General features: G+C 57.1%; 2 non-coding genes across 2 annotated transcripts; one reads left to right on the top strand and one right to left on the bottom strand.

The window, feature by feature from the left end:
- The first annotated feature begins 705 nt into the window (after window positions 1-705).
- On the top strand, window positions 706-777 carry TRNAP-AGG (transfer RNA proline (anticodon AGG)). Its single transcript has one exon. It is a non-coding gene; the product is annotated as a tRNA-Pro (tRNA).
- Window positions 778-932: 155 nt separating this feature from the next.
- Window positions 933-1,004, bottom strand: TRNAP-UGG (transfer RNA proline (anticodon UGG)). The gene has a single exon. It is a non-coding gene; the product is annotated as a tRNA-Pro (tRNA).
- Between the last annotated feature and the right edge of the window lie 12,388 nt (window positions 1,005-13,392).

Below are 13,392 nucleotides of genomic sequence, written 5' to 3'. Positions count from 1 at the left end.
TTACACGGGGGAGGGGCTCCAGGGAACCCCCTGTTTCTCTGGGTGGGTCTGGCATCCCTGCTCCCCACGGAGGCCTCTCAGGTTGCCTAGAAGCCTTGGCCCTTGGTCTCAGAGGAGAAGGGCGGTAAGAGGGACCAGGCGCCCCACATTCTGGGAGGCCCACCGGCAGGAACCAGAGTTGGCCGAGTTCCATCCAGGTCCCGGGGCTAAACGACAGAATCTGCACATGTGACCCAACCCTGACCGAAATTTCAGGCCACAGCCTCGCGACGTCGGGTTAGCTTCCCAGAAAGCCAGACGTCCAGGACCCCAGAGATCCAGGTTGCGCAGTGATCCCAGGCGGCTGCTGACGGTGTCGGCCAGAGCCGCGCGTTGGGGCGCCCTGCACAAGGGTCCGGGACGGTCCCCACGTCCGGGACCTGGCCCCGCCGCCCAGCCCGGACGAGCGGCTCTCCTAAGCTCCAGCCCCAGCTCAGGGTCCGGGGTCAACCCGCGCCTTCGCGTCTGCAGACAGGCATACTTTTCTAATCCACGGCCGACCTGGAACGTCGTCCCCAACATCCCACGTCCCACCCAGCGGATGCGCGCGGCTAGCTCGCCGCAGACCTGAAGGCGCGCGACAGGCTGAAGCCCCTGCTGCGCGCAGCCGGCGCCGCGGGGCCGCGCATCCTACTTAGAAAGAGAAAAAGGAGCTTGACAAGCGGCGGCTCGTTGGTCTAGGGGTATGATTCTCGCTTAGGGTGCGAGAGGTCCCGGGTTCAAATCCCGGACGAGCCCACTTTTCTACTTTTGGGGTGTGAGACCTTTCTGGTTCTTGTTTTTCAACCTGAGAAAATTCTCAAGAATGGCAGTCCGTGGATGAAATCGCTCGTTCATTTGTAATCTGCTCTTCTATTTAAATTGTATTGGTCTCCATTCCACGTTCAATAGNTGGGCTCGTCCGGGATTTGAACCCGGGACCTCTCGCACCCAAAGCGAGAATCATACCCCTAGACCAACGAGCCAGCTGCTCAGGGTGCTTTTCTTGAACTTACTAGAGTAAACGATCGGTATGAGCATGCGCATGCGCGTGCGCCGAACGGTCGGTTGGGTAATTAATTCTCCAACTAGGAATGCATGTGTCCCTGCTTCTGGGCCACGCGTTTCCTATAGGATCACGCAGGGATTCGGGGTCGCTGGTGTCCTTCGGGTTTGCTCCCAGGAACCTGCCGCGCCCCATTCTGCCCGGAAACGTTCCTTCCTCCCATCTGCTCACTGCTGGGAAGGATCCAGCCTGGACCTCCGCGCAGGACCGGCCCCCCGCCCCGTGCGCCCCGCGCTTCTCGCCTGCAGCACCGCGGCCCACAGGGGCACGGTCCCGGCGTTGAGCCAGAGCGTGGTTTTCACTTCTGCACTCACGGCCCAGCACCAGGCCTGGCATACAGCAGGTGCTTAATCAACGCAGGCAAAATGACACTGCATCAGTCCCGAAATGTGAATTGTCAGTCCGAGGCCGAGCGAAGGGGGCGCAGGCGGTGGGGGAGAGGGGCAAGGGAAGGCGAGGTGGGAGCCAGGGGACGTGTCCCGGTGGGCGAGGGCGGCCTTGGCTCTGCAGCCCAGTGCGGGCCGTGGTTCCTATAGGCGGGGAGGCCGCAGGCAGGGCAGAGGCTTTCTGCTGCCCTAAAACGAAGGAGATGCGTGGCAGCGCCGCGAAGGGGAAGGTTCCGCAGGACTGGGGACGAAGGTAGCAACAGTCCGTGTGCACGCACTGCAGCGCGGGCCACGGGCCCCCCGCGCCAGATTTATACTATTGTTTTGCATTAACGTTACTCTGAAACACACACCTACGGATTACCTTCCACCCTTCCTCAGCTCAAGGACAGCCCTGGGGTGGGGTCCCTTGTCTTTCTTTAGGCAGCTCCAGTCACCAGCCTGGTTCGTAATAATACTAATCATGATAATAATAATAGTAATACACTTGCTTAATAATAACAACAACCAGCAGTGATTTCACAAACTATATTTAATCCTCTCACTAACCCTCCTCAAGGGAAGAAATATTATCCCCATTTTGCTGGTGAGCAAAGGGGTCACAGAGGTTCAGTGTTTCGTTCAAGGTCACACAGCTGTTAGTGGCAAAGTGGGGACTGAAATTCTGGTGTCAGGAATCTCCCACAGCCTGCCTTGCTTTCCCCCATATATACGTTTCCATGTACATGTTTATGTCACATTTATATTCACATTTATTTTCCAGGAAATATCTGCAATTGTGTGGAAACGATTTATAAAGAAAAGGGCAGCTCCCGACATTCATATGTCCCTGAGTCACTAACCCCCAAATAACTAACTCCTGGCTCCGCTGCACTTTGCTGCTTCTGAAAATGACATTACTTCAGCCTGTCCCAGCAAGGACTCCATTTTATGTACATTCCTGTCTGAACACTTGAGAAGGGCTCTCGGAGAGGGCCAACGGCTTTGTGGCTTTTTGAGCACTTTCAAGTTGCACATGAGAAGGGGTGAATGAAGAAAGGTAGAACTATCTTAAGATATGAAGCACCTTACCCTGTGCCAAGCACGATGCAAGGCATTTTACATTTTCTCACTCAATCCTCTCAGCATCCGTGTCAAAGGTGTTTTATAGTTCTCCCCATTTCACAGATAAAGAAGTGGAGGCCACAGAAGTGGAGTGACTTGCCCAAGGGCACTTCTCTAGTAATTGTTGGAATCAGGGCCATTCATTTATTCAACGGACTCCTGATGCCAGACCCAGAGCTCAGGGCTGAAGATTCAGGGCGAGGGACACACAGCCTCTCCCTCTGGGGTTTGACCAGTGTCTGGGACTGTCTGATCTGACATCAATAGCTCTTATCACCACACCGCAGCCTTTGAAGCAGTGCTTTCCCCCTCTCCTCTGTGAGGTCCGTGCTGTCTCTCTACCCCTTTCCCTGCTTCCTTCCTTCAGCCTTCTCCCCAGCCACGCCTAGGAGCTCCTTCTGTAGTTCCTTCACTCAGACAATTCTGGAAATGCCACCTCCAGCAGGAAGTCTCCTTGACTGATCCAGCCCCCAGGCCCTTACCCCTCCTCCCTCTTTTGCATTGTTCTCCTTCATAGGAGGGCTTCATAGGCAGGGAGCCTCTTGAGGGCACAGAAGGTGGCCAATCCCACTCTGGGCCCCTCAGCCGGGCTAAGTGCTTCGGAAACCTTGGCTGATGGGCCAGGACTCACGGCTGAAAGGGAGAACTTGAACCGGGCAAGACCAGAATATAAAGTGAGATAGACCTACTTCACTTTGTGCAAATCACCAGCTCGCTCTGAATCTCTCTGTTCAGTTCTTTCTTTGCAAAATGGGGCTCCTGATCCCTGCATTCCTCGCAGCCCTGCAAGGAGGGTGTGGGTGAGGATGGGTTGAAAGCCACCTCCTTTACAGGGTTGTCCACCATGTGTTCTCAAATTCACTGTGTGTCCTTGGGCCAGACATGGCCCTCTCTGGGACCCCTTGTCCTTTGCCGCCCACATGACCACTAAGTTACCTCCTGGCTCTGCTCCTGCCCCAGCACATGGAAATACCCATGGTGTCAAGGGCCTCCGTCTTCCCCGTGCCCCTCCAGCTGGCCAGCCCAGGCCAGGGACATTCTTGGGAGTCTGCAGGGCTCCAGACATCCTGGAGCCAGGAAGGGAGAGGCTGGGATGGGTCAGGCCTGGAGCCCCACAGAGGCTGTTACTGTCCTACCAGCCCACGCGGGAGGGGACAGGTCACCAGGGCATCCCACGAAGTAGGACAAACCCAGGCAGGAGGTGTCAGACACGCAGGCCCCAGCCGAGAGGCTGAGGACAGAGCCCGGACTTGCCCCGGGACGCTGCTAAGCCTCTGATTTGCAGGTCTTCTCCTCTGTAGGATAGGTGCCATTGGGAGATAATGACAAATATCACTCTCCTGACTGCTGCCCAGCTCAGGCCACACCATCTCTCCCCAGACTTGGGCCAATGGCCTCTTTATTGGTGTCTTGACTTTCAGATAATGCCTTTGGGTACATGTGGCTAAGCAGCCACCACGGCCCTTCACCTAAGATGAAGGCACAGCCAGGCGGCCTGACCTTCGGGCAGCCTGTGATTCCACAGTTGCTATCAAATCGGCTCTAGAGAGCTGTGCCCAAGGCCTGGGCACCCAGGGTCACGAGGGTCATGGTACCTGCAGCTGCCCCTCTCTGCCCCCTGCCTTCCCACCCCGCCTGCTCAGAGGAGGAGGGAAGCGGGAAGGGGTAAAGGAGGCAAGCACCGCCGCTCCCTCCCGTAACTGAGGTCCCCTCTCCGTGGCCCATATGGAGCCACCACCCCCCTCCCCCAGACCCCCACTAAGAGTCTCCTTAGCAGAGGCACAGGAACGAAGAGACCCAGTCTGGGTCCCCACAGGCTGCACGCAGAACCACAGATCCGTCATTCACTTCAGGACGCAGCCCAGGAAGTAAAAGACCACTCAAGGCCCATTCCCAGTGGCAGCTTCTCCTGCCCTGCAGCTCGCCCAGAGCAATAGGACTCACCCTTGACCCTGCCTTCCCCTGCCATGAACACTCAGGGCTGTTAGCTCCCGAGTTCGGGGAGACCTCAGGCAGGTCTTGGATGCTGGTGGACTCTGAGCTGGGTTCTCAGGCTGGGGATGGCTTCCCAGCCCTCTGTCATAAGCGGGGTGACCTTCAGAAGGCTCCCAAGCTCTCAGAGCCCCACCTGCCTCATCTATTGGATGCATCTAAAGTAACTGTCCCACAGGAAGGACACAATGGTAAATGTGCTTTCGAGGCACCCGATGGGCCCTGACCACTTTCTCCCGCAGTGGGGCACAGGCTTGCTCTCATCTGTTTGGTCTCAGTGGACTGGCCTTTCCTCTCTCCTCCACCCTGCCTGACACCCGCAGGCTGAGGGGTCAGCCCTCTGCCATCCGCTGGCCGCGAGGCTGCCCTCAGGGGCTGCTGGGTTGGTGGTTGGCGGGAGAGGCGCTGGAAACGTGCTTGGAAGCTGTCACCCACTATGAGGGCTGGAGGGTTTCCTCCGCCACCACACCAGCTCCCCAGCTGTGGGGCTCTGCCCCGATCCTGGCCCCTCTGGGAACCTTCCCAAACACCCTGGCCCACTTTTTAATAGTTTAGTAGCCACCTGATGGGCCTTTCCCTGCACAACTTATTAATGCTTTTTATTGTGAACGATGTCTAGCTCCCAGGGGGCTACGAGGCCATTTCACACACATTGTCTCAGTCAGCCTTCCCAGGGGCCTGGGAGGTTAGGATTCTCATCATCCCCAGTTTGTAGATAAGGAAACAGAAGCTCAAGAAGCAAAGGTGCTGTCATGATGCACTGAGCGCTCCATCGCCCCACGCTATGGTGACAGTAGCAGTGGCAGGTAGAGGCATTTACTGAGCACCTGCTAGGTGCCCACCACCCGTCTGGCCAGATCGTCTGAGCCTCGTTGTGGGCGGGGGTCTCCCCTTCTCTCTCCCACCCACCTTGCAGGCCCTGGTGGAGACGGCTGTCTGAAGAGGCAGAGCTGAGGGCAGGGAAGATGACCTTCCTCAGGGACCCCTCCGCCTGCTCCCAGGGAACTTGGTAGAGCCCTTGGGCTCTTAGATGCTGAGGTGCCCACGCCAGCACTCCCGGATGTCTCCTAAGGTTTCCACACTTCTAAGCGTCCAGTTCCAGGAGTTAGTGGGTCATGCGACAAGAGTGTGGGCTTTTGGAAACACAGCCCTTTATTAAAGCTGCCTTCAGGGTAGGATATAGAGTCCTTGGTAGACTCCTTTGTTCTAGAATATCACTGTTATCGCTCTCACACTGTGTTTGTTACCCCCATGAAGTCACTGCTTGGGCTGAAGGTATTGAAAGCTTCTGCCTAAAATGAAAAGCTGCTCTTTTCTAGACTTCTCGTGAAACACCAGGTGAGTGGTATCGCCAGTAGTGAAGGGTTAGGGTGGACAGATCTCCTTGTTCTGAGCTCTCTTTAGCTGCGGACGCTTTGCATCAGGCAAGTTACTGAATGAGCAGCTCTGGTCAAATAGGGAGCGAGGCATTTGCTGAAGTCCCCAGCATAGGTGGTGGCCTTAGAAGGGCTCCAAGGAGGGGCTGGCGCTGAACAGTCTTTAATGAGCGGCTGGGATCTTGCCAGGTGGAGACATGGAAAGGGCGTTCCGGGGGAGGGCCATACTTGGCCAAAAGCATGGTGGTGGGAGGGTAGGTGGGCTGAGGGGGGAGGCAGGTCAGGGGAGGGGACCTACAGTGCTCGTGGGAGGGGGCCATGGCTGGGGAAGGGCTGGGCTAAGCAAGCCTTGGTGGCTCCAACTTCTCATCAGGCGAGAGCAGGCGAGAGCAGGGCTGGGGTGAGTCCCAGAGCCCGGGGGTCTCCACCATCGAAGCATGGCCAGTCTAACGGGGGACAGACCTGGATCCACACAAGGTGCTCAGGGCTCTGCTGAGGTGCAGGGTGAAGCCTGAGGGCTGGAGGTCACCGGGCCTGGTGGTGGGACCCCAACTAGCTGGGGAATCAGGGAAGGCTTCCTGGGGGAGTTATGTAATGCCTGCACTGCACCCTAAGGTAGGAGTCAGCACCTTGAGGAGGGCACTCAGCTGAAGGGACCAGCATGGGCAGAGACTGTGTGCCCTCCTCAGAGAGGGGTTTGAAGCCGAAGAATATGGCGCCCTAACCTGCCCTGTCCCAGCCTCGGGGGTCCCTGAGTGTGCCCAGGCTCCCTCCCTCCACTGCCTCTTGCCCTCCCGCCTCAAGCCTCACCCACTCCAGTTCATCCTTGACCCCTCCAGGACCCCTGTCTGAAACCCCATTGAGGCCCACGCTGTTCCCCTGGTTTGGGGTGGGGGGCGGGGTGGGGGCAGATCAAGACCTGCATGATCCCAGCCCTGCAAGCTCTCCAGCCTCTAAGGGGCGAAAAGGTGAGGCTGGAGGCGTGGGAGGGGGGCCCGGCTGCCTTCTCCGGATGGGGCAGGCGGAACTTCCCGAGATAAGGACGGCCAACAATGGGGGGCTGTGTGGCGCAGCCTGTCCCCCGGCTAGAGGAAATGAGTGGCCTTCGCACCATTAATCCGCTGCGGCCCACAGCACCCTCTTGAAGGGTGACTGGGACCGCAGGGGAGATGTCCCCAGCCCCCACCTGCTGTCCCAGCCAGAGGGGCTGTGTCTGCCACTCCAGGCCCATCTCCTCCCAGGACCATACATGGGAGAAGGGGGCTGGGGGAGGGGCAAAAGGAGGGGGGCTCCTTAGGCTGTGGAAGCGGGGCCTGGGTTGGCTGCCTGACTAAGCCCCGTACTCTGTGGGACCCAGGCCTGTGCTGCACCCCTTCTGGACCCCCTGACCCTCACTGACCTCCAGGCTCCTTCCTTTGTGGCTATTCTGGGAGTCTGAGGATACCACATGCCTGTAATTCTTGACTTTCTGTCCCCCTCAGGACATGGGCCGCAGGCCACAGGCTTTATCCAAATATGGGGGCTCTGACGTGGGATATTAGGCAGCAAGGAAGGCTGCTCCAGAGAAGTCTGTGCTATGTGGACTGTCATGGCCACTGCAACTAAAGTCAGCAGGGAGAATACATGGCTAACCCGGAGAATACGTACTGTCCCAGGCCTCAGTTTCCCCTTCTACCTCACGAAGGGTAGGACTCGGTAACTGCTCCGTGGAGGATGGGCTGCTGTGGTCAGTAACAAAGGAGATGAAACCATGGAGTTGCCGTAAGTCTCCCCACTCCCCGAGTTCAGCCTTAGCCGCTGACCAGCTGTGTGAATCGGGGCAGATCCCTTCTTGCCTTGGGGCCTCGGTCTTCTCGTCCAACAAATGGGGCTCCCTGGTCAGCTAGCTGGTGGGAGTTCTGGGACAATGGGTATAAATGGGACCCTGTGTGCTATGCAGGGAGGGGTGGCTGTCTCTGAAGTGGCCTGGGCTTGGGAAGCCACACCCAGGACCCAATCTCTAGCCTGGGAGTCGGCCTTCTCCGTCCCTTCCCCTCCCCATTTTCTACCTCTCCCTCTTGCCTCCAGCTCTCAGAGGGCCACCCTCAGGGAAAAAGATCAATGCAGGGGACATTCAAAACAATGGACAGGACCCACGGAAGCCTTAGATCACCAAGGCCAGCCTACTCAATGTGCAGATGGGGAAACTGAGGAAACAGAGGCTGAGCGTCTCCCGAAGCCACAGAGCCAGTAGGTGGAGGGTAAAGTCTGGAACCCAGATCTGCTTCTCACGCGTTTCCAGGCTCTGGAATGTTAGGGCTGGAAGGGGCTTTGAGGCTCAGGTCGTCCAAGTTCTCCAATTGCTCAGAGCAGGAAACTAGAAAGCGCGAAAGCCTGACCCAGGTCATCCCAAGAGCGGTCTGGGACCCTGACCTCTCAGCTCCAGGACCCCGTGTGGTCCTAGTGCTCTGGTGGCCCATCGGGGTGGGGTGAGCCCTCCTATCTCCCTTACCCCCACCCCTGCGTGTTATCCAAGCTTGCAGGGAGGGAACAGTGTCTTCGAGGACAGAATGGGGAAGAATAACCACCGAAACATATTGGCGGGAGCCGTTCCCACACCATCGGGAGAGTTCTGCTCAGGCCAACAGATGCCACAGCGCCCCCTTCTCCACCACCCGCAGCTCCTGCTCCCTTCCAACAGTCCTTCCAGAAAGGAAACATGTCAGGATGAGGAGGAGGAAGCAGGTGGCTGTGTCCTAGGAGCAGTCTGGCTCCGTCCCGGGGTCCCTGAAACACCTCAGTGTCTCCCCAGCTGGCCACTTGGGCTGCCACTGCTCCCCAGGGCTCCCTAAGAGCAAAGAAAGAAAAATGACATTTGCTGACTCCTGTGCCAGGCTGTCCCTGTGCATGTCTCTGTTAATCCTTAGCACAGCCTTAGGGGTGGGATTTAATACTCCTATTTTACAGAGAAAAAGCTGTGGTCCAGAGAGGGAGAGTGACTTCCCCAAAGTCACGCAGATCGTACAGGGTAAAGTTAAGGCTAAGCGTGGCTCACTGCACCGCACCCCTCTGCCCACTCCCCACCTTGCCTTTAGAAGGTCCACCTTATGTTCATGAAAATATTAAGCTGTGTCTGACCCAGCTGCCTGGCCCTCTCTGATCCATTAAGAGATTCTCAATGAGACAGGTGGCATGGCCACAACTGCTCTTTCCTTTGTTTCTCTCTGTCAGTCTCACGGCCCTTCCCCTGCTTGCTGAGTAGGAAGTGAAAAGCTGTGACTGTGGCAGGACAGATGGGTTTTGTGGTGTCATCCACGGGTCCCCCTGCACCCTGCCGATGCCTGTTAGTGGGAGCACCCTGCTATCTCTTCCTACTGCTCAGAAAGCTTCATATGTTTTGGATCTGGGTTCGTAAATTCCTTCTATCTTAGAATCTGCTCTGGCTTCTCTGGAACGTCTTAGACTGGGCTCCCACACCCCCGGTCTTCCCGTCTCAGCTGAGACCCACCCAGAAGGCTTTTTTCTCTTTACGTGTGCTTTTCCACACCTAGCCATAAGCTTCACTCAGGGACAGTGGGTCTGATGGATCTCTGCATCCACAGCACCCAGCACAGTGCTGGGCACATAGTATATGTCACAGGAAAGTTTGTTGAACGAATAAAAGTGATTCCTTGATTTTATCTTTTATCTTCTCTCTGCCATTGGTATGAAAAGGACTTTAAAGGCAGGATACAAGACTAAGATTTTCCGATTGGGTGGCCTCTGACCTTCCTAAGCAGGGTAGCACCTGGAACATGCACATGGTAGGGGACAGTCCATGGCCCTGCCTTCTGGCCAGCTGTTTTAAAACACTACCACCTGCCCAATCATGCCTCCTCTGATCCGGGTTCCTGGCCAGCCAACTGTCCCCACAGTGAAGTAAGTGATGTGTCCCTATTGGACAGGTAAGGAAACTGAGTTCAGAGAGTGGAAGGAACTTGCCCAAGACCACTCAGCTCAGAAGAGGCAAAGCAGCGCCTCCAACCATCTCATCCCAGTGTGGCCCTCTGCCTCCGTCTAGGCCTCTGCTGGGCCGGGGGCGGCTTCAATGGAGGGCTTTCTTCTAGACAGAGATGGGGATTCTCCTGGCATGAGGAAGTGAGACCCCCATCCCCTGAGGCATGAAAGATGGGCGAGAAGGACATGTGGAGAAGATGCAGTGGGGAGGATGCTGCACTCCACAGAGGCCTCTGGAGACCTGGGCACGGATCAGTCTGGCCCAGGCTTCAAATCCTTTGTTAACAGTTTTGCCCAGAGGCAGGTGAATGGAGCCCAGGGGTGGGGGCAGGCCTGGCTGCAAATGGCCATGTGTGGATTATGAGGGAAGGTAGGCTAGCAGGATACTAACTAGTTTGGGCAGAAGAGGTGGCTCCTGTGGCCCAAGAGGTGGGGGGGAGGGGGGCAGAAGAAGGGGGGTCTGGAGAGGAGCAGCCACGCTCATCAGGTCATCAGGGTCCATGAGGTAGACCGGGGATGGCGAGCCAGGCCTGAGTGAGGCAGGGGTTCTGCTGAGAGGAAGGGGCCGGAGTAGGTGGGGGTGGGGTGGGAAGGACAATGTGGACGCGTCGCCTGGGGATAGAAGCAGGTGAGGACCAAGTGGCGAGGTGCGGAGTGGGTAAGGAACCTGCAGGAAGGAAGAGTGGGAGCCCAGGGTTGGGACACAGGAAGTCTCTTCCATGGGGCAGGCCAGGGGGAGCATGGGAGTGAGAACAGGAACCTGGGTGACAGGAAGCTGGGGCACCTTCCCTGTCTGGGGGAAGCGGAGTGCCTTGAGGGGTTGAGGGGTTGATGGGAACGGGCAGGGAGCTGACCAGAGCACACCGGAATGCCACCACCACCAAGGCGCCCCATGACGCTGATCAGTACTGTCGCCGCGGTAGTGACCCAGGCAGCCTGACTCCAGAGTTGACTCCAAGCCATTACCTTCTCCTTTTCATAACAGCAAGTGATGCTTAGAGAACTTAGGAAGTGCGGGGCACAGCACCAAGCCTTTTACAAGTGTTAACTCGTTAAAGCCTCATAACAGCCCTAGGAGGCGGCAGCAATTGACGATACTCATGGACTCACGCAGACACACGCGGACACGTGAGGACATCCGGATATACGCGGATACACAGACACGCGCTGGTTCTGGCAAGAAGCTGGCAAGGAGCATGGGAGGGGTGGGTAGAGGTGGGGAGCAGCGGGATTGGGAAGCCCCTCCAGCCCTCTAGCTCTCCATCGGTTCCCTCCCCACCCTCATTCTCCAGCAGGCACCACACCCCTCTGCTCTGTGTCTCCCTTGGACTGAAAATCCTTTGTTAATGGCTTTCAGACTAGCCTCCCTCAGTCCCCCAGCATCCTGGCTCATTCTGCGGTGGGAGTTGGGAGGACTGAGAAGTCTAAGTCCCAGGCCCATGTGGCGGGGGATTCCAGGCCCTCACATCCAGGGTAGGCCGCCTCTTGTCAGGGGCTCCCCCGCTCCTCCATACTCACCTGCAGCCCAAGCACTTCTGGGAGAGGCCCCCCAAGTTGGGTGTGGGCATTTGACCGGAGTGGCTTGAAGAGTTCTGTAGACGTCAAGTTCATGTCCCTGGGCACTGCCCAACTAGCCAGAAGGAGAAAGGGACCTTTGCTGCTGCTGCCTGACCCTCATCACACCCTGCCTCCTCAGGGAGGCCCCCAGAAATCACTAGCTCTCCCCTTCCCCACCCCCAGCCCACCCAATCACAGACTAGAACTCTTTTCAGGGACCCCCCGCCCCCGGGCTGCAGATTCGATCACATTTCAAATTATTCCTGCCTTGTGTCTAGATCCAATTGTTCCCCATCCATCTGTCTGTCTGTCCACGTGTCCACCCATCCACCCGTTGTACCCATCCTTCCTCCATCCAGCAGTTACAGGACAGTGCATCACCAGGCACAGTGTACCCTGTCCCTTCTCTAGGCTGAGGGGAAGTTCGAGCAGGTTAATAGGTATTAATGAGCAAGTTAATAGCCATTAACACAGAATGGGCCCATCTGTGCTCTGGGACAAGCTTCTGTCTCATTTCTAGGGCAGGGGAGCACCGTGAGGCCAGTACTCTGAAGACTTGAAGCCACCTGGTACCTTCTGGGAATTGAAGGATTCAATCTGTGAGGCTGGAGGTGAATGAAGACAATGCTGGGCCAGCTGGGCCTTGGGGGATGGATGAGGGAGCTTCGACTTTGGTCTATGGGAGGTGAGGAGCAGAGGAAGGGTTCCAGTTGGGACTCACAGGACCAGCTCTGCATGGCAGCTGGGGACAGCTCACGCTGACTCCTTCAGGGATACAGAGGCCTTCAGAGGAGAAGATGCTGTTGGAGGTGAGGGCTGAGTCCCATCAGCAGGTGGGAAGGGAACTCAGGTGGCCCTTGAGAGTTGGAATCTGAAGCCATAAGCCAAGAATTAAGCCAGAGAATTCTAGAAGATCCATCAACTTGAGCACAGTCCTTCCCCCTGCCTGAGTCCCACAGGAGGAGATTCTGGGCTGGTCCTGGAGAGGAAAAAAGGGACACAGGGGAGAGCATGCTCCTGTTAGCCACTCTGGGGGAGCCCCAAGGATAGAATGGGACTCAGCTGGGAGGCGAGTGCAGAGGGGGCTAGGAAGGGCCCAGTTGTGCAAGGTGTTCACTGCACAAGGTCATCGGGCTGAGGTGGTGAGTGGGAGGTGAAATCCTGGCATGAGGCTGCCTCTTCCCAAATGGGATACCTTTTTCTAACTTTCACAAAAGCACCATGGAGTCTTGGCGGGGCCTTGGGGCCCTGGGAAGGCAAAAGGGATCCTGAAACAAATAGAGGACGTGAGAAGGCAAGAGCTTAGAGCCTAGTTGAGCCCATCAGTATTCTTCTTTCTCTCTCAAAACACAGCCTGATTTTCCACTGGTCAAGAAGGGGAGATGAACATTTGACAAGAACCCAGGGTGAGGAAACGGGGCTGCGACAGAGCCCCTGGCTCATTCTGGAGTCCTGAGCTGACACGGGCACCCAGTAGCCCATGACAGAGCTGTGCGGCTCAGCCAAGAGAGGGGCGCCTGGCAGCGCTGACTCTGAATTCTGTTCTGCCAGGCTGAGCACTGGCAGACGGTTCCCAAATGACCCATTTGAAAGGTGAGGCATCCAACGTGATGGCGGCCACATGTGTGCCTGCCTCCTAGAGGCAGTGCCGGGGGGAGAAGGCCTGAGGTGGGCAGAGCTCTGTGTTAGGCCTGGGCCCCATGTGTCCCTTTGTGGCAGTGGCACATCACCGTCCCCCTCCGCAGCTCAGTGTCCTCCTCTACCCAGAGATGGGATCTGAGGCCTGGCCCAGGTCTCCTCCCGGACCCCAATACTTTACCTCTCACCCCCATTCCCTCACCTGATTTTATTCCCATTTGAATTAGGCAGATGGCGTTAGCCCTATTTGACAGGGGGAGACACTGAGGCTCCAAAACTG

This window comes from Crocuta crocuta, unplaced genomic scaffold (genome assembly GCF_008692635.1).
Source record: "Crocuta crocuta isolate KB4526 unplaced genomic scaffold, BGI_CrCroc_1.0 scaffold271, whole genome shotgun sequence".
In the NCBI taxonomy this organism is placed as follows: domain Eukaryota; kingdom Metazoa; phylum Chordata; class Mammalia; order Carnivora; family Hyaenidae; genus Crocuta; species Crocuta crocuta.
Note: the sequence above shows the minus strand (reverse complement) of the source record. Positions and strands in the feature narration are given on the sequence as shown.